The sequence below is a fragment of the Pinus tabuliformis genome, chromosome 4_1 (assembly GCF_031772625.1).
Source record: "Pinus tabuliformis cultivar Carrire ecotype Pingquan chromosome 4_1, CPIR1, whole genome shotgun sequence".
In the NCBI taxonomy this organism is placed as follows: Eukaryota; Viridiplantae; Streptophyta; class Pinopsida; order Pinales; family Pinaceae; genus Pinus; species Pinus tabuliformis.
In genome coordinates, this window is record NC_142303.1 from 149,931,379 (window position 1) to 149,952,445 (window position 21,067).

The window sequence follows — 21,067 nt, forward strand, 5'->3', positions numbered from 1 at the left end:
ACTAATCAATCGACCCAAAATAATTGATGCATGTAGAGAATTCGAGTTACCCAATTGAGATGGAGATTCCAAGGTGGTCTACTATCAGTTGTAGACTATTTTGAAGTGTACAGGTGGTGCATGCAGACAGAGGATGATCCTAGAGGAATTATGTAATCCAATTGAGGGAATTTCCTAAACAACAGGGGTTAATTTCCTCAAGGAACAATGCAAGGAAATGGGAGCTTGTAGGGCTTTAAAATTGGCTAAGTGTTGGCCAGAGTCAGTCAGCCAAGCAATGAGATAGACTATACACTTGCAGGTTGTCTCAGGGTTGAGCAAGAATATGTATCCATCTTTATTCTTTAACTAGTGCAATATATATAGGAAGGGGTTTTGAGCAGTTTCTTTCCCTTAGATAAATATTTGTGCATGTGTGATAATTCTTCTTACATGTTTATGATTTGTGTTCTTAATCGTGAATTGAATTTCACATAATAGTAGAGTGGATATGAGTCTTGGATTTTAGTATATTGAGCAGCAGTTTCAGATCTACAACTTAATTTCTAAACTTAGGTTTTTCACATAAATGTAAAATTATTTTAATTTCACGTGAAATTCTTGGCAATGCATCACTACTAAGAAGGCAAAGTGACAAGTACATAAACTGGTCTACAAAATCATTGAAAGAATAATCTTTTGAACTCTTCCATACTAATGAGCTCTAGTGAATAATAGATTGTGGTCTCCCCTTTTGATCTAACTTTTGCAATGGAATTTTCAACCTCTATACTTGATGATATAAAAACAAATATACTAATACAGACGGATGCTTGAAATCCTCTTTTGACTTAAACTTCAAAAATTGTTCATGGACAATATTTAAAGTGAATTGACCAAAACTGAAAAAGACGGTAGGTTTTTTCCCTGAAGAAACGACCGAAAAAAAAACCCTAGAATGACCTTGTCCACCCATTCATCACACTAATACCCTATGAGGAACCAAACCATAAAGATTGTTTGCGTGGACATTTATAGAAATATTGATGAGGAATAAGGAGCATTGTTTCAAGGCAATTAGGAACCTTATGGCAAAAATTACTCAAAAATATGGGCTCTGTACTCGAAAGTAAGCTTCTCATAAATTTCCATCAACGCGTTAGTTGAAAAAGTATGAAGAGTGTTTGAAAGATTAATCTGCAATGCTTGGAAAATAGATTCTGGAGAATAGGATTTTGCCATTTCTTGCTACTATAGCTGTTATTGTTGGTAGATATCAGTTTTCACACCAGGAAAAAAACTAAGCAAAATGGTAGGTCTGTGGGAAAACAAACTTGGGTAATAAGGATTCCCAAAGAGTAAATTCATCGCTTTCATCCTCAAATTTCTAAAAAGCCCAATTGTGTAATTCGTACAAGTCAAATTCACATTTTGTTTCTGCAACTTTGAAATCAGTATCTACCAGTGGTAATTCATCTGAGTTTGGATTTGGGGAAGCATAGGGTTCCTGGTTTAAATTTTGCTTTTGCCTTTAGAAGAACTCGTTCTAAAATCAAACGAGAAATGAGAAAATTGGAATACCCTATGAAAATGAAATTGATGAACAATTAGTTATGTGTGAATTTGAAATTTTCTTCGCACCTTCCAGCATTGAAACTTCGAGCAACTGATAAGGTAATTGCAAAGAAAATTGGGTTCTAACGGGGGATCAATTATCCGTTGGCATTTAATAAGTGGAACGTTCAATTAAATTTAAATGTTGGTAGGATTTAAGTTAGCGGTTTGGAAGTGATAGATGGCAACAAAAATAGTTACAACTAGTTTAGAAGATGGTTGGGGAGAAGTTGGCAGAGTAGTTAAACTGGCGAGTGTAACGTCTAGGTGGATGAGTGGTTTGCACTGTGGGGGGGTCATTGGCAATTAATGGTATCGGAGTGGGGGGCATGCAATGAACGAGCACTGGACACGTATACCAATGGTGGATTCAGTAATCAAGCTTGCAGACACCCCCCCCACCCCCCGGGGGTGTTAATCGTCGAGAATGTGAGGGATCTCGCATTTTATTAGAAATCATTGATTTCAGTAGAGGAAATTAGTGCCGCTAAAACATGCACAAAAGATAAACAACGAAAGTTGTCATTTTATTATTTCTTTTTTAATATATGAAAAATAATAATTTAGCATTTATAAAACATACCAAATTAATTACATATAAAAATGCATTTTCTTTATTCATTTTTTTTAAAGAAAATTATGGAATTGGAAGGAACTTGCATAAGATAATAATAAAAAAGTTACAAGAGGGTGCCAATATGAATCCACTGTTGCTTTGCACAAGAGAATATAATGATGAAATTTTTGGAAACTTGTACAACTACCAAGGCCAAATTCTCCACATGTGCATATTTATTTCGTAATTGGTAAGATTCCTACTCAAGTAGTAAAGCACATGTTCATTGTTAATTTATCCTCTTGGGCTAATACCATACCAATGGTAACATCTGATGCAGCTAAATACAAAAAATAATCACGATGATAATTAGGCAAATGCAACAAAGGTGTGTGAGTCAACATGTGTTTTAGGGCATCAAAATCTTTTGGAGTGGTTTCGTCCCAAATGAAAGAGATGCCCTTTTTCAAAATCTGAGTGAAACATTCAATTAGCTCTACATAGTTTGGAATGAATCGATGAAAAGAAAAATTATTTCCCTTGAAAACATTAGAGTTGGCGTAAATTGGAAGGAGGAAGCAAATTCAGAATAGCCTCTACCTTAAGGGGGTCAACACGAATGCTTTCTTTAGACATGACAAATCCCAGTAAAAAACCAGATTTCACACAAAAAACACATTTGTATGTTTAAGCATATATTATAATGGCGACATCAGAGAAAAATCGCTCGTAGATGCACTGGATGCTCTTCGTGTTTCAATGAATGTGTTGGTAGATCATCTAAATACGGTTGTGCAATATGCTTAATGTCATGAAAAGCATAAAACATATCCCATTTAAAAGTGGCGCCAACATTCTTTGTCCAAATGGAATCTTTCGATAGGCGGAAGTTTCCCATGAATAAATGAATGTAGTTTTATGTTAATCCACATGGAGTATGTTAATTTGATTGTATCCAGAAAATTCATCCATACAATAAAAAAATTCATTACCAGCACAATCATCAATTATCTGTTCAATATAAGGAGTAGGATAGTTGTCTTTAGAATAACCTTTGTTAATATCTCTATAATAAACACATACTGTTATTTTCCCTTGCTTATTGTTAATAGGAACGATGTTGGAAACCCAATCAGTCAAGGGAACAAGATAGATAAAACCAACCTTTAGAAGTTTTTCAATTTCAGATTTAATAGCAACAACTTTTCTACGATGCACTAGACGTAAGCTTTGTCTGATTAGCTTAGCATCTGGGTAGGTCTTATATTATGAAGTACGATACTAGGTCGATTCTTGACATTTCCTCGTATGAACATGCAAAAATATCATGAATTCTTGGAATAGGGCCTTATAATTCTAAATTTCATCAAGTGAGCATGAGGCACCTATATGAAATTTCTCCATAATTCTAGGTTTCACCGAGATATTGAGCGGAATTGTTGTAGATATATTCCCAAAATTATTCTCACACTTAGATTCGAAAATTGATAAAGGGCTTTCAAGGTCATCCACAATCTCATGTGAAAACATTGTACAAAAGTTATTCTCAATCTTTTCAAAGTTGGGAAGAAAAGAATAATGATGATCATAATCATCCCAAGACATTTCATTTAAAGTAATTACCTCCATTATACTCTCATATGTTGGAAACATGTTATCGAAAGGGTCAGCAAATGATATAGGTTCCAACTAGGATGATTGAGAATGGTTGTCAATGATTGTATTCACTCGAGCAATTTCCGTAAAAAGTGGTCCTGAAAATTATTGAACAACTTAATAAGATATTTCCAATGAGCTTATAGGCATTCGGTCGTTGTAAGTGGTCAAATCGGATTTTGTAGGCACGATCCAAGGATCATATAATTATGGAGTGCTTGATGAGATCATATTAACTTGGGCAATATTAAAAAGAGTTTGGGTGGAGGTAGTGCAAAATTTCCCATTAGTGATGAATCCTTAAGCAAACTAATGCCGACATATTCATAACAATTAGTCGTTTTCCTCACATAGGGTACACTGCTAGTGGAATTTGGATCATAAGTGTAAGATGACAGCTGGTCTACTTTAACTATTCTTCCTTGATGAGGAAATAGTATCATTTGAAAAATTGATGAGACCACTACAAACATTCCATAAGTCCAACTTTGACCCAACAAAAGATTGTAATCAAGTTGAGCATCAAGATTCTGCTAAGATAGCAACCATTTTACCCTCTAATTCTACCAGTAGGTCGTTTAAAATTCCATAAGGTTCAAATCCTCTTCCATCAAAGGCTTTGAGAGCGGTAGGTTATTGATTGATCATTAGTTAACCCAAAGCTTTCCAACAGGAAATAGATATAATACAAGTAGAGGCTCCCTTGTCAATTATTGTATGGAAAACTTGTTTGGTTTTGACAAAAACCGGAATTTGAAATGCCATCTAATGCAGGAGTCTAGGTATATGACTCTCAATATCAAAGAATATGAGGTTAGAATCCTATAGATCAATTCCACCAATGGACGACAATAGTAATTTACTTTGTGTTGGACATGTTTGTAACACTTTGAAAGCTAACATTTTTAAAGGAGACTGAGTCAAGACTTCAACAATGTTATAATTTTGAGCCGCTCTGACATGTGGATTAAAATATGACTCTTGAATAATACCTTTAGGAGGAGGACAAATTACTGTGTAAGAATTTGGTTTCTCAATCTATAAAGGTTCAGAAGGAGGTGGAAATGACACATAAGATTGATTGGTATCATTCTCGTTTGAAGGAGATTTAGATCTGTAGTCTTTAGATATTTTTGCTACCGAAACTTTAGAGGACATGATCATGATATTCGTCGATCTGGGTGAAGAAGATGAATTATGAGAAAGCATTTTATTGTCCTGAGAAGGAAAAGGATCTTTCAAGACTACAGGTGTAGAGGAACCTTTGAGGAATTTTCTAACCTCTGCGAGATGCGGACATTCCTTAGTGTATTGGTCCTCATTATAGATCAAACAAGGATACCGAGGTTTCTTTTTCTCTTCAAACGTTTCATTTTTTGTTGGTTTCTCCTTTTGAGTGCAATTTTATTTTGCTTTCCCCTTTCCCTTTTTCTTACTTCCAGGTTGTTGAGACTTACAAATAGATGAATCTACTGTGTTAAGCTCAGAAGTAATTTTAGGATTAGTGTTTTCATTAGGTGAATTTTGGGTAGCCACATTAGGGGTATTTTTAGAATCACTCTTTGATTCTTTACTATTTGATTGTTGGCTAATAAAACCAAATACACCATAAGAGGTTTGAGATCATGTAAGAGTTGGAATTTTTTGAGTTGTATTAGATGGAAGAGGCACATTTGTTATCTTTTTGTACAAAGTGTCTGATTGGGAATAGACAAGGTCTAAATACTAGATATGAGAAAAAAACTTCTCTTCTGTAAAAACTCCTCCCTTAGCAACATCTTCCGTTATATCTGGAATCAAAGATTTAGTAAACCATTCAGCCAACAATTGATCTGGAATGTAAAATATGACCACGTGTCCACTCATGTATATGATCTGAGATATGGGTGGAATCATATTGTTTCCATGAAGTCAAAAGCTCAGTACTAGTGTCATATCAAATGGGTAACAGAAAATACATTAAAATTTTTGTTACTAAGGAGTTGAAATCATTGAAAGAGGTACGTGGTAACTCAATGTACCATTTTGTTGTTGGACCTGTCAGAGTATGTTGGAAAAGTCGTAACCTAATGGAATCATCATTTAATTAATTTGAAGAACATCATAGACGATAAGTCATGACATGATTTGATGAATCCTCTCCAGACTTACCATGAATTTTTTTTATATCACTTGGTTCTTTAGCAAGAATCACTGACTAAAAAGGATAATGATAACTGGGATCATTCACGAGCCGGGATAAATCTAGTAAATCTCATGTCACAATGAAAGGTAATTTCCAGACAAAATGCCTTTGAGGATAGTGATACCCTTGAGGATTAAGTCCAACCCATGGAGGAGGATATCCAGGATATCTTGGAATAGCTTGTGCAGTTGGAATTTTCATTCCCCTAAAGTAATCAAAGTAAGTCATACCAAGTTGAGGTTGAAATGAAAATCCTTGGAAAGTATGACTAGGATATGGTTGACTTTGAAAAGGTTGACCCTAATACAATTGACCATGTACCATTTGACCCATTTAAAGTTGACCTTGAAAAGGTTGACCTAGATACAATGTTTGAATTGTTCCTACACTAGGTTAACCAATAGGTATTTGCATTGTAGACTGGAAATTTGGACCAGTAAAAGATTGAGGTATAATCTGACTAGTTTGATAACTAGATGCTTGAGGCATGGTCTGTGTAGGTTGTTGAACCAATATCTAAGGTGTACCTTGCACAGTCATTTGTGACATAGATTGGATAAGTGTCTGAGATGTACTTGGAACTGGTTGTTGAACAATTATTTGTACATTAGATTGAATAGATGTTTGACAAATACTCTAGGAAGTTGTTGAATAGATACTTAAGGAGTACCCTGGACATGTTACTGAATAATTACTCGAGGAGTACTCTGTACAGGTTGTTGAATAAGAATTTGCAGTATAGTTTGGCCAATAACTTAGACAAGTTGATAGGCACGCATTTGTGGAGCGACTTGAACAAGCTATTCAACATAAGGATGGTTCCAAATAGTACTCCCCATTCTTGGAAAAGGAGCACCAATCAAGGGTTGAGATATAACAAGTTGACTTGCACCAACATGAGGCATCTAACCAAGGTTTGTGTAAGTTATAATAATAGGTGGTCCTACAAATGGAGGATACATTCCACCAGGAGGAACATAGGATGGTTTTCCCCCAGCTAGATAGTAAAGACAAGTTGGAGTCAGTTAAGGAGTGCCTATATTGTCGGGTAACATATTAATGTATTGGTTTGATGCCAAACTTATTTTGGGCATAGGAGTCATGCTCTGAGCAGTGATTTCTACTTTGATAGTAGATAAATTAGACGAGATTCCAAAAAGCCAAGTAGAAACTTGAGAATAAGGAGTGGCTCTCGATTTTTTTTCCAGTAAGTGACTGATACCGAGCAGAAAACCGAAGGTCCACCATATAGGAATGACTTCAAAGATCCTATAAACATAGAAGTCATAGCGAGTTGGCTAAGTGGTGTACTCATCTAAAAAGATAAGGTTAAACTTACAGGAGATTCTCCCAATATGATTTACCTAGGTGTAAAATCAAAAACAGTGGGTAAATGAGGAATACCTCGACCTAACAAGTTTAATGGAGTGAAATGCCAAGGATCTAGTCAGAAAGGTCCAAAAGGAAGACTTTGAACAATCAATGGACCAATAGTAAGAGGAGGATTTTCATTATTTTCCTCTTCTTCCATAATATCTTCATGCTTAGAAGTCCAGGGCGTAAACCAACTGTAATAATAGTTCTCCAGGATGAAGTCGGTAAAGGAGTAAGAGTTATAACAGTTGAAGGTGATTCAAGTTCAGAAAAGTCACATTCAAGTTCTCCAATATCTGGTTCAATAAATTATGTTTCTAAAGTTCTATTGATCTTTGATTCACCCTGAATGATCTCAGGTTCTAGTGTTTCAGTAACTTTAGGTTCAAATTGAACATTTTGCTATCTCAATTTCTGCAACGCCAGATGTTTCAAGTTGATTTGATGTTCTAGATTTTGTCGATTTCAATTTCTCTGCTTTGATTTTTTCCAATTGACCAAGTGTGTATTCAGGGGGTAATCCCCACATTCTACATGAATGTCTTAGCAATTCTGCCACAATTAATTTTATTAAGGTTTATTCCCAAGTTTTAATCAACCAAAATCAAATAAAAGGGTAACTAGATAGAAAGGATTACTAAGCCATTATGAATTGTGGAATATTGTTTCCAGTACGTGTAGGTAGTCTCTCTGAATGATGTGTTTCATGTATCACAAATGACAAAGTGACCGACTCGGTTACCTATGGATGGCATGCAACCTAGGGGATCTTCTGATATACTCGAGGTACGTGGAAGCTTAGTCCGTGTTAGTGTTATCTAATGCGTATTGTATGCTAGGAAGCATTACGGTATACTTTTCATACATGGAGCGCCATATGATATACCCAAGGGTACATGGAGAATGATCTGATATACTTACCTACGTGGAATACCTATTACCCGTTGAATGTAACACAAACAATTAACGACAACTCCTATGTTTATAGAGGTCAGAACATGTTTGCTAACCTAGAACCATCTAATGTTTGATTGTTTTTACAATTTCTCTTTTTATTAAAGTTGATTTAATAGATGTGGTGTAGATGATATCAATTTTCGACTCCAATCCTAATGCAACAAATATGCTAAAATGAATCTTTTGCTTTGATGAAATTCTATCTTTGGTAAGGAGAAAGTTCATTTAGATATTCAAACAAAATGCAAAACTTTTATTTTCACCATATTTCCTTTCATCAAATATAAAAATTTCACTTTCATATTTGACCCAATGCAAACATTTCACTCTTTAAATTTCAATTCGTCAAATAACCCAGCAATCACAAAAGCTCTTTTTTGAACACAAAACTCTAACTCTAAAACGCAAAAGAGAAAACCAACAAGTTTTTGAAATCAATCCTTTCAAATGAATGTAATGAATACAAAATCACAAAAAGCATAATTTTTAGTTGTTTTTCTCCTAATAGGAATAATCACTTATTCACTTCAATTTCAACACAAGGAACGAACTCATGAAAAAAATTACTTATCTTGAAAAACACTAACTTTCACTAATTTCAATTATTATTTGCAATTAGGTACATAAAGTATTGGATATGATCATTTGAAAGAAGAAAGACAGACACGAGCTATCTTAACAATCATCAACCTTTCTTTTGATAAATCAATTATTCACTAGATCAAACCTTCAACCCTAACTTGCAGATATGAGTAATTTCTCAAGAAGGGAATTCAAAACACCCAATCAAAGTAAAATGAATTTTTTTCAAAATGTAAACAGACCCAAGAAAATACAGCAATCAAAAACTTCTAGACCCACAAGGGAAAAACCCTAATTTTTTCAAAATTTCTAAGACTGACGCAAGTAATCAATTAGATTTAGTGCAGTGACGCACTTTTGTTAAAGGAAATTGCACATTGTTTATATATATATATATATATATATATATATATAGATATATATATCAGAATAAATAAATAAATAAATGAAGCCACCCATCCAAAAATTTAAACTTTCAAGGATCTCAACATAGTCAATCAAGGTAACAAAAGACAATCAAAGATCACAGAAAGTCATAATGAAGAAAAAATTGTTCCCTGATATGGTTGTTAATTCGTCGGGCGAATAAAATCTCGCCTTGCGGACAAGACAAGATCTCCCTAGATTTAAGGGTTGAATGTAGTAACAAACAAAAAAATGACTAAATCTTTCTCTATGTTCTTCCCTGTTGAATCATAAGCAAAAGTACTGGAATATGAAACCCATACCTTTCAAACGAAATGTTTGATCAAGATCCTTGCTATGGTTTGATTCATATTCCCAATTTTTAGAATCCAGACTTGCAAACGCAATAATAACAAAAGATCAAAAGCATACGACAGATAAATGACTCAATAAAAACCATACTAGTGATCAAGGAGACTACTACTTAATATCATTATCAATGGAAAAATAAAAGTAAGCACACAATACATCATCTCCATTGAACAATATAGTGACAAAGAAACACTATTTTGTATTATAACTAAACGAAAATGATCTAATTTAGAATATTAGTTTGCAGTGATAATATCTTCCTCGGATTATAAACAAAATGCTTTCATTGTGCTTAAGGATTCATCAATTTTTGCAAGTAAAATGAAGAGTTTTTATGTTAATTTTATGAGAAATTTAACATAAATAAAAAACTGAACAACAGCATAAACATGTATAAAACATCATAAAAAACACATTACAACAAGCACATGATAAAGGAGTTCACCCCTCCTGGGCTACATCTCCTTGGTCTATTCCAATGGTTTGGGCCTCTCTATTATGCTCAAAAGTGTAAAAATCTGTGTTTACAATGCTCAAATGCTTCTGAAACCTACTCCAATCAGTTTGGAATGTCCGAAAATGGCTATCTAGGCTCTTTTTGCATCCAATTTGGTGAAAAACTGAAGAAGTTATGACCTCTCCTAGTTTTCCCACTATTCGTTCCACAAGTTGCTCCACATCCAAAAGGAACCCACATTTTCACTCCAAAAATCCGCTAACCGAGCTAGAATTTTGCCGCGCGGCGGGCCATAATTGGTTGACACTGATTGTCCATTACAAATCGCAATCGACAGAGTCTCGCGGTCTTTGTTGGTATCATCCTAAGACCCTTTTTCCTTCCCAGAAACACATTATTTATCCATACATTTTCATCATATTTCCCTCAAAATCCTTGAATATTGATTATTAATTGTTCTATAGTTATTAAATTGCATAGAAATTAATTTAGGGGTTTTATGTTCCAGAATTAGAGGTTTTTGATGACATGACTACAGGAAGTACCCACAACCTGTAATGAGTTTACCGTTTGACATGTGGCGCAGCGGATGAGCGAGAATGAAAAGCATGGGCGAAAATTGGAATGTCCAAGGATGGACAAACACCTATCTCCCATCCAAATCGAGCCTCCTATGCATGCGGTCAACTTCAGTCAAAGCAGGGTACTCTGGCGCATAAAAGCAGCAACAGCATCATTCTATTTTCATTTTGATTTTTGTTCTTTTTGAAACTTATGGTATGGAAACATTTTGAAAAAGCTATGTAATAAACGCGGCAACAGCACTATGTACATTCACTGCATCGATGACATGGCTGTATGTACGCATGTGTAAATATAGTTAGTTCAATGTTTTGAAGGTTAATCAGTTGTTGAAACATTTGCTCGGAACAGAGTTTTAGTTAATACACAGAACCATTTACAGTCACAACGTGTGTATACTCTTTTGCATTGGTTGATTGCTGAACGGTGGTAGTCAGTATACCCTTAGGCGCGGACGGGCCCTGCGTTCTTCGTTTGGTATACTGCTCTTCGTTTTGTTACATTTCAGTCCTGATATATTTGCATAGCGTTGTATTAGATTCGATTTGTATGTTTGCACAACGTTGTATTGAATTCGATTTATGTATCACACAGGTTGCATCATAGTTTCGATTTACATAACTGTTGATTCACATAATACGGGTTGCAATCATATAAGCTTTCGATTCCTTTATGTTTTGAGTTTCATTACATGTATATGGTGTGCGCATCTGAAGGGTTTATTGTTATGTTGAATGGTCAGCATTAAGATCTGGAATGAGAATCTTGTAAGGGATTTGGTCCTTGTGCGACTTATAGATGCATGCTCATAAACTCTGTTTCAGTTTATAGATCATTTATGCTCTTTTTATATAGTTTAATAGTGTAAATATCTTGCATGCTGTGTGTGTTTACCAAGCAAAGGTTTTCTGAGTGATACCTCTATAAGGAGGTTAGAATCATTGCCACAGTCATACACAGGACTTAGATTCATGGGTTGCTTTGATAGATGCATTTCATAACCAACATTGTAGTCAAGTACATCAGTAGGGCAATCTAGGTGTGTGAAGGATAGGCTGCATATCACGGTCTTCCGTAAAGAAGCCTTGCAATTTACCTCATAATCACCTAGGTGGTAATTCTTTATGTCTATATATTTTAGACCACGCCTCTAAGCTTACGCACCTCGGTCGATATTAAATATAGAGTCTAGTCTAGTACCCTAGCTAGAACCACTACATTTTGGCGCCGTTGCCGGGGAGGCGTACGTGAAGAATTCAAACAAAAAGAAAAAAATTTCAATACACAAAAACAACCAAAAACACAGTTAGAATCATGTTCATATATGCCTAGACTTAGAGACACTCAAGGGAGATTTGTGAGAACCCCCCACCATCTCAACACTAACCCATCATCATCAGGAGCAGACTCTCCAGGGAAAACAACACCAACTGAGGAGGATATTCAAACAATAGCTGAGAAATTTTATTCAGGACAACACATTACTCTTGCTGAGAGGGAAACTCTGTTTGCACATAAATCACAGCATCCACCCTTTCCTAACTCTTCTACACAAGGGAAAAGTAGCACCATTACCAAACAATTTTCCTTTCTCTATTTTCCACCAAGAGACACTAAGAAACCAAGTAGAATGGCTGAGGAGGGATCTGGATCAGTTCCCCATCAAGAGGAGGAGGAATCCACTTTTAAATTCCCTATACAAGAACCACAGGAGGATGAAGAGATCAAAATGAAAAATATACCCCCATCCGTGCTACCCAATTTCTATGGAATGGCATCAGAGGATCCAGACTCATTCTTATTCGAGTTCGATATTGTGTGTCGAACTTATGGATATACTGATGATGCTCACAGACTGAGATTGTTTCCAGCCACATTAAAGGCAGCAACCTTGAAATGGTTTATGGGGCTAGGTGAGCATGCCATAGTGGATTGGGATGGCATGAGGAGAATATTTCTGAGGAAATATCAGCCTTATTGCAAGTCCAAAGACTCTAAAGTTGACATCTTTAGAATGAGCCAGCAGGAGGATGAAACCTTAGAAGAATATCTAGAACTGTTTGTCTATAACTTGCAAAAATCTAAACACCGAACCATGCCTCCTGATCTAGTCCGCACAATCTTTTTGAAAGGTATCAGGGAAGAATACATGGATGATCTCAACTTAATGGGCAAAGGTGATATCTCTGCCCTACCCTTTGAAGAAATAGCTGAACTGTGTGAAAAATATTCAAGAAGTAAAGCCAAAATGGGAAAGAGGACCTTGTCATCTAGGGTCATAAAAACTGCCTCTGCTAGTGTCACCCGGGCTGAAATTGGTAATCTTTTAGAAGAGTTCAAAACAGATTTGTTGAGTACTCTAGGAAACCAAATTGATACCTTAAAAGCCAAAAAGAAACAAGAGGAAGAAGACAATATAATGGCTATTTTCTGCCCCAAGTGTCGCAAGAAGCATGCATTAAAAGACTGTCCTCTAGACAATATACAAGTATGTGCTTTCTGTACTGAGCATCATGATATGTTTAACTGTCCTAAAGTTAAAATTGTGCAGAATTGTAACATGGCAGCCAGCACAGAGATGGAGAACGTGTACTACATGGGTGCAAAGCGACCATGGCAACCAAGGCAAGCACCCCAAGGTATGTTTCCTAATCAAAATATGCAATTTCCTATGAATGATCAGATGTATGCACAAAACTCATGGAATATACCTATGCCATGGCAGCATGGAAACCAATCACAAAATCAATGGAGACCATCTCAACAGTATTCCCAATCCTACCATCAGTATCCTCAATCATACCCACCTTACTCACAGCCATATCAGCAGTACCAACAGCCATATCAGCAGCACCCTCAGCCAGTTGTTTATCAGCCCCAACCTTCTCAACAAACTCTGCCTGCTCCTCCACAAATAAATGTACCACAAATTCAATTTCCAACTAATCCACAACCTCCCAGACCCACACAAATACCTGCTCAAACTGTCCCAAATCCGAACAATAGAGCAGAGAGGCCAGCTTATAATGTAGAGGAAGGAACTTCCTACTCCACACTGCCCTTACAAAACATTAATCTGAGGTCTGGTAGGGTGCTCCAGAAGGATTCTCTAATAACAGATCAACAAGAAGAAAACTTAGAAAAAGAAAATGAAATGACCACTCAAACAAAAACAAGCAGTGAGACCAAGGACAAACAGATGCAGTCACTGCAACCACCTTTTCCGGACCGTTTGGTTCAAGTAAAACCACCATTGCCTCCACCACAATTTGATGTCTTGGATGCACTTAAAAATGTCTACATAAAAATCCCTTTGCTGCAAGCTATAAAGGACATTCCTATTTACATCAAAGACATGTGTCTCAAGAAACCTGCTAGAAAGAGGATTGATCCTCAGACCATTCATGTTTTAGGAAATTTAGCAGGCCTTATGACCAATACCATCTCCATGGAGAAGTATGTTGATCCAGGCATTCCAAAAGTAACCACCATCATTAACAACATACGGATCCCAAACACTTTGATAGATCTTGGAGCTGCAATCAATGTCATGACCCTTGAAACTATGAGAACACTCCAGCTTGTGAATTTGCAACATACCACAATTGTTCTTGAACTAGCTGATAGGTCCAAAGTCATTCCTGAGGGGATTTTGGAAGATATCATTGTTTCACTGGACTCTTGGGAGTATCCGGTGGATTTCCTAGTCCTTCAACCCAAATCCAATCTAGGAGGACATCCTATCATTCTAGGCAGACCATGGTTAGCGACTGCTGATGCATTTATTGGATGCCGATCAGGTAACATGATTATCTCTAGAGGGACCGAAAGGAAACAACTCACCCTCTATCCATCGGCACAATCACCTGCAGTAACACATAACTTGTGGCTTGATGACAAATTTAATGACAAAGAGGAGGTACAATCTGTTTTTAGTATTGACCAGATCTATGATTTCCATGAAGACAATACTGATTTGGTAGAATTATTTCTCTCACAGCCTGATATATCTGAAAATGTGAGGAATGAACAATATAATGCTGTAGATGTACTTCTAGCTCAAAACTTTCAAGAAACATGCACTATCCACTCCTTGCAATCTACATTTCATTACATCTTTCCAGTTCAATCCATCACCAATACTCAGAGTCAAGTCATAGAGATCAGTCCGGGCAAAACTTTGAACATAGGCAACCACCTTGACTCATCTCAACAAGAAAAATTGATTAGACTCTTGACGAAGTACCAAAAAGCCTTTGCATGGGATTACACTGACATGCATGGGATTCACCCCGACACATGCACTCACCACATTTACACTGACAGCACCATTAAACCGGTGAGGCAACCACAAAGAAGAATGAACCCCATGCTCCAAGACATTGTCAGAGAGGAGTTGCAAAAACTTTTAAGAGTCAAATTTATATATCCTATTTCTGACAGTCAGTGGGTATCCCCATTGGTTATTGTGCCTAAGAAGAATGGCAAGTGGCGTATCTGTGTTGACTACAGACAGGTAAACAAAGCCACGCTCAAAGACTACTTCCCACTGCCATTCATTGACCAAGTGTTAGACACCCTAGCCGGCAAATCATCATTTTCCTTTCTTGACGGTTTCAGTGGCTACAACCAGATACGGATTGCCTCTGAAGACCAGGACAAAACCACCTTCACCTGTCCTTGGGGCACCTATGCCTACAATGTTTTGCCGTTTGGACTTTGTAACGCTCCAGCTACATTTCAGCGAGCTGTGTTAGCTATCTTTGCTGATTTGATTCATGATTGTGTTGAAGTGTATATGGATGATTTTTCAGTATATGGCAATTCTTTTGAACATGCATTAGAAAATCTAGAAAGAGTTTTGAAAAGGTGTATTGAAGCTAACCTGTCCCTCAGCAACGAAAAGTGCTTCATGATGCTACATGAAGGGATAGTGTTGGGCCATTATATCTCTTTTCAAGGCATCCAGGTTGACCCAGCCAAGATACAGATTATTGCCGATTTGCCTATTCCACAGAACCAGAGAGAGGTAAGAAGTTTTCTCGGGTATGCTAGCTATTACCGCAGATTCATTGAACATTTTAGCAAGATAGCCTTACCTTTGTTTAAACTTCTTGCCAAAGATGTACTTTTTAATTGGACTGAGAACTGCCAACATGCATTTGAACAACTTAAGAAGAAACTATCTACTGCACCAGTCCTGAGAGGGCCTAATTGGAGTTTACCATTTCATATTTTTACCGATGCATCTGACACTGCCATAGGTGCATGCTTAGGCCAAAAAGAAGAATCTTGTACATATGCAATTTATTTCATTAGTAAAAATCTCACACCTGCCGAGCTAAACTATACAGTTACAGAAAAGGAAACACTTGCCATCATTTATGTTGTGAATAAATTTCGCCATTACATAACTGGTTATGAAGTCTTTGTACATACTGATCACTCTGCCATTCGACATCTCATTAATAAACCAATAACTAGTGGCAGAGTTACCAGATGGTTACTATTGCTGCAGGAATTTAACATCACAGTGTTAGATAGACCAGGCAAAGAAAACCAGGTGGCAGATTTCCTCTCTAGACTGCAAAATCCAGGTGAGATTGTTCCTGTTGAGGACTCTTTTCCGGATGAGCACTTATTCGCAATTTCCATAGTAACTCCTTGGTTTTCTGATTTAGCTAATTACTTGTCTACAGGTAGGACACCTCCACATTTCACTGCAAAGGAAAGGAAAAGACTGATCAAACAAAGTGTTAGATATTCTTGGCTTAATGGCGATCTCTTTTACACTGGTTTTGATATGATCATTAGGAGATGTGTCCGAAATGATGAGGTAATTGACATTTTAAAATCTTGCCATGATGAACCGTGTGGTGGGCATTTTGCAGCGAAGCGGACAACCTTCAAAGTTCTAACTCTTGGATACTATTGGCCATCCATTTTCAAGGATACCAAGAAGTATGTAAAGAGTTGTGACAGCTGCCAACGGATGGGCAGACCCACAGCTACCGATCAGATGCCCCTTCAGCCCCAAGTTCACTTAGAACCATTTGATAAGTGGGCTCTGGACTTCATAGGACCGATCAACCCAGCCTCTAATGCTAAGAAGTACATCTTAGTGTGTACTGATTATGTCACAAAGTGGGCAGAAGCGAAAGCACTGGTAAGAGCAACCGAACACACAGTAGTCAATTTCCTTTTTGAGGAGATCTTTGTGAGGTATGGAGTGCCAAGAGAAATTGTCACTGATCAAGGTACCCAATTCACCTCAAAGCTCATGAAGGACATCACAGACAAGTACCAGATAAAGCATAGGAAAAGTACCCCCTACCATCCACAGGCCAATGGGCAGGTGGAATCAACCAACAAGACTTTGGAGGGGATCATTACCAAAACTGTTGCAATGAACCGCAAAAACTGGGAGGAAAAGCTCAAAGAGGCACTCTGGGCTTACCGGATTACTTGGAAAGATACCACCGGATTTACACCATACCAGTTGGTGTACGGTAAGGATGTCATGCTTCCTATTGAGTTCCAAATTCACACTTTTAAATTAGCTGCAGATTTACTAATTGATTTGGATCAAGCACAGAAAGAGAGAATCCAGCAGTTGAACCAGCTGGATGAGATGAGACAACAAGCAGAACAAACCACCACCCTCATGCAAAAGCACAGGAAGCAATGGCATGATTCACACATTAAGAAGAAGCACTTCAAAGAAGGTGACTGGGCTCTGCTTTTTTATTCAAAATTCAAGGATCATAAAGCTAAGTTCACCACCCATTGGATGGGCCCTTATGAAATTGTTCAGGCTTATGACAATGGTTCAGTAAAACTCCAAACTATTGATGGCAAAGGTCATTCTTTCACAGTCAATGGTCATCGCCTGAAGCTGTACAACAAGCCCATCAGCAAGCAAGATTTTCTCCATACACTATCTCAGCAAGAAGAGGTTGAGGTACTGCAGCCCTCAGCTGCAGTATCACTGCCTTAGTTTCATTTTCTTTCAATTTCAAAATCAAGAAGAAAAAATAAATAAAAAACAATATATATATATATATATATATATATAAAAAAAAAAAAAAAAAAAAAAAAACAAAAAACAAAAATAAACAAAAAAAATAATAATGGGTTAGATGTGAAAACCAGTATCTGGCACACTCTAACCTCGAATTCCTACCTGAAAACCAATTTATTGGCTCATTGTTTCATTTCTCAGTTGCATCATGACTTGAGGACAAGTCAAACTTTCAGTCGGGGAGAGGGAGACATCTGTTCTGTTACTTTTATCTCTCCCTTGTAAATTCTTCAGATTTCTTATTCTATATTTCACTGTAAATTTCCAACAGCAGCTTGTTACCAGCATTTTAGACTTTAACAAATAAGTTGTTCTGTCATGATTTTCAGAGGGACCTGGTTATAAATAGTTTGCAGGGGGACCTGTTTTGTTCAGACACCTATGCTACCAACACCATCAGTGCAATGGGACCTGTTTAAGATATTCAGAAGGGACCTGTTTAAAGAAATTGACATCTGTTTGAGACATTCCAGCCAGCAGTAGGGACCTGTTTAAAACCTTCAGTTGGGACCTGTTAAAAAAAAAAAATTATTCTTGACACCAAGGGCTACTTCAACAGACTTCCACCAAGCTTTACAAGGATTTGGCACCAACACTCCAGCAAAATTGCAAACTCAGTGAACCTGTAACAATACAAAGAGCTGCATGAACATCTTCAGTTTTTCAAAGGGACCTGTTACAGCTTCTCAAGGGACCTGTATCTTCAAATCTTCTTAAGGGATCTATTGCATCTTCAGTTTTCCAAGGGACCTATTACATTTTCAGTCTTCAAGAAGGGACCTGTACATTCAAACTTTTCAAAGGGACCTGTTACATCTTCAAAACTTTTCTCAAAGGACCTGTGTATTCAACCTCCCTCAGAGGACCTGTCAAAAAGAACAGTCAAAAGGATTAGCAACTCAGCATGTCAAATGATCAACAAGAGAGTAATGTATTTCTGTTCTTGGACATTTAATTTCCTAGATTAGTTTTTAATGTAATTTTGGTGACTATAAGCTGTTGTAATTAATTTCAAGGACACCTTCATACATCCACTTATCACCCTTTATCCCACCAAGTTTCATCATTTCCCTACATCCACCTATCCCTAACACCCATCACCAACACATTCACCATGTCATATACCCTCCAGGCATACCAACATTCTCTACATGACTGAATATAATTAAAAAAAGGCACGTGGTGAGCTGTGTGTTTGTTTTAAAAAATATAAAGGATGAGATAGAAGCGGCCTATATATATTCTTTACTCCATACAGTCGAATCATAACAAGCGGCCTATATGTTTTACATCACACGCACACCCGAATCATAACCTCGCCACCCAGCATTGCCACCCAGCATTATAGCTCAGCACTATGGGTACGCTCTCAGCGTTCTTATGCTAACATGCATACAAGCGTACAACCCTCTGTTTTTAAATTGTATGATTACATTGTAAGGCGAGTACAGGGTATTTCACATCCTCGGTTCCCATAACTTACAAAGTGAAAGTTTGAAGCAAGGAACGCGAGGAGATTGTCATCATTCGGGTAGAGTTACAAAGTAAAAGAGTGAAGCAAGGAACGCCAAGGATATTGTTACCATTTGAGTGGGGTTACAAAGTGAAAATTTGATCAAGGAGCGCAGAGGAGAATATCACTGTTCGGGGTCGGTTTGCACAGTGAAACCGGTGAGCGCCGAAAAGGGAAGCATCACCATTCTACTTCTAACACCCACAGCAGTCATATCGACCAGCTAAGCACCATAAATTGAAGACTGAAGGAAGCGATATATGCCAGGTAACCAACTTGACACTTCTGTGTTTAAATTTTAAAGAGCATAGACAAGGAAGGGTTCGAGGCATAACCCTCTGCCATCACCATGACCAATAGGGTCGAACCCAGTACATTTGATAGCTCACAATACCATAACGATTGCATTGAGATTCTTCAAGAAGCACAGTGGTTACCTTTTCTGGAAAAATTCCATGGGAGTAATGAAGAAGTCACAAAACAATTTGCCTTTACCTTCAATGGAGAAAAGGCCCTAATAGGCACCTTCTCCTTCAGAATCTCAGAGGATACCATAGCTCAGGCAATTGGACTCAGCCCTGAGGGAGAAAAGTACTTTAAAACTAAACAATTCAAGGAGAAATCATGGACACAGTTCATGTCCAGGTCTAGAGTTTCCTCAGTAAACTGGAAAAAGGGAGTTCCAAGAAGCTGGTTAGTTCATCCTTGGGATGAAATGGTTTACATTATCCAAAATTTTATAACATGTGAAGGTAGATACAGCATTGTTTATCTCTATCACATCAAGCTACTCCTCCATTTAAAGAAACAATGTGTAATCAGTGTGCCATATTTTCTGCTGCAAAGTTTAACAAAGATGGCCAAAACTATCCAGAAACAAAAAGGGAATGAGGACAAAAGCCTGTACCATTTTGGCCTGATTAAAATCCTCATTGAACATGAGTTGCAGAAGCGAGGGAAGCCATGGAAAGAATTCCTAGCTGTCAACCAGATCAGAGATGAGGAGGAAAAAGAAGAAGTGCAAGAAGATTCTGGGTTCATGAAGGACATAGATGAGGAAATTCCAGTGTCCAAGGCCAGCAGAGCACCTCAACCTGAGGGCAGCATAAGGACCAGAAACATGCAAAAAGAGGATGTCAAGAGGGCTGAGAAAGACAAAATCTTCACCACCTACTCCCGAAGATCAAGAAGGACACCAAAAACTCAGCTGCAAGAAGACCAATTTGAATCTCATGCCCCTGCCCATTTGGATGTTGAAAGTGGTGATCATTCACCACCAGCACCAGAAGTTGACATAGAGGTGGAAAGCCATAACCAACAGGAGAAATGTTCACCACCTCCTACCAAAAGACAGAAGAAGTTAGAAAAGCAAATTGAGGAATTGAAAGAAGAGCTCATGGAAGCTAACATGTTGGAAAAGGTTATTAAAAGATAAAATGAAATGCTCAGAGCGCAAAGCAAAGAAAAACAGAAGAAAAATGAAAAGCTAAAGGAAAGGATCAGTGAGTTAGAGACTGAGCAATATGAGATTTCCAACTGGGCCACTAAGTGGTACAACCAAAAGAAGGCTCTTAAAGAGAAATATAAAAAGTTAAAGCAGGAGCTCAAGGGACAGAAGGATCAACAGGTGAAGAAGAATGTAGATACCCTGCTCAAGGCAGCAGAGATCCATGCAGGCACAGAGTTCAAAGGAAGTACTTCTGGGGTAGCATGAGGACATGCTAAGTCCTTAAGTCGGGGAGAGATGTTGGTAT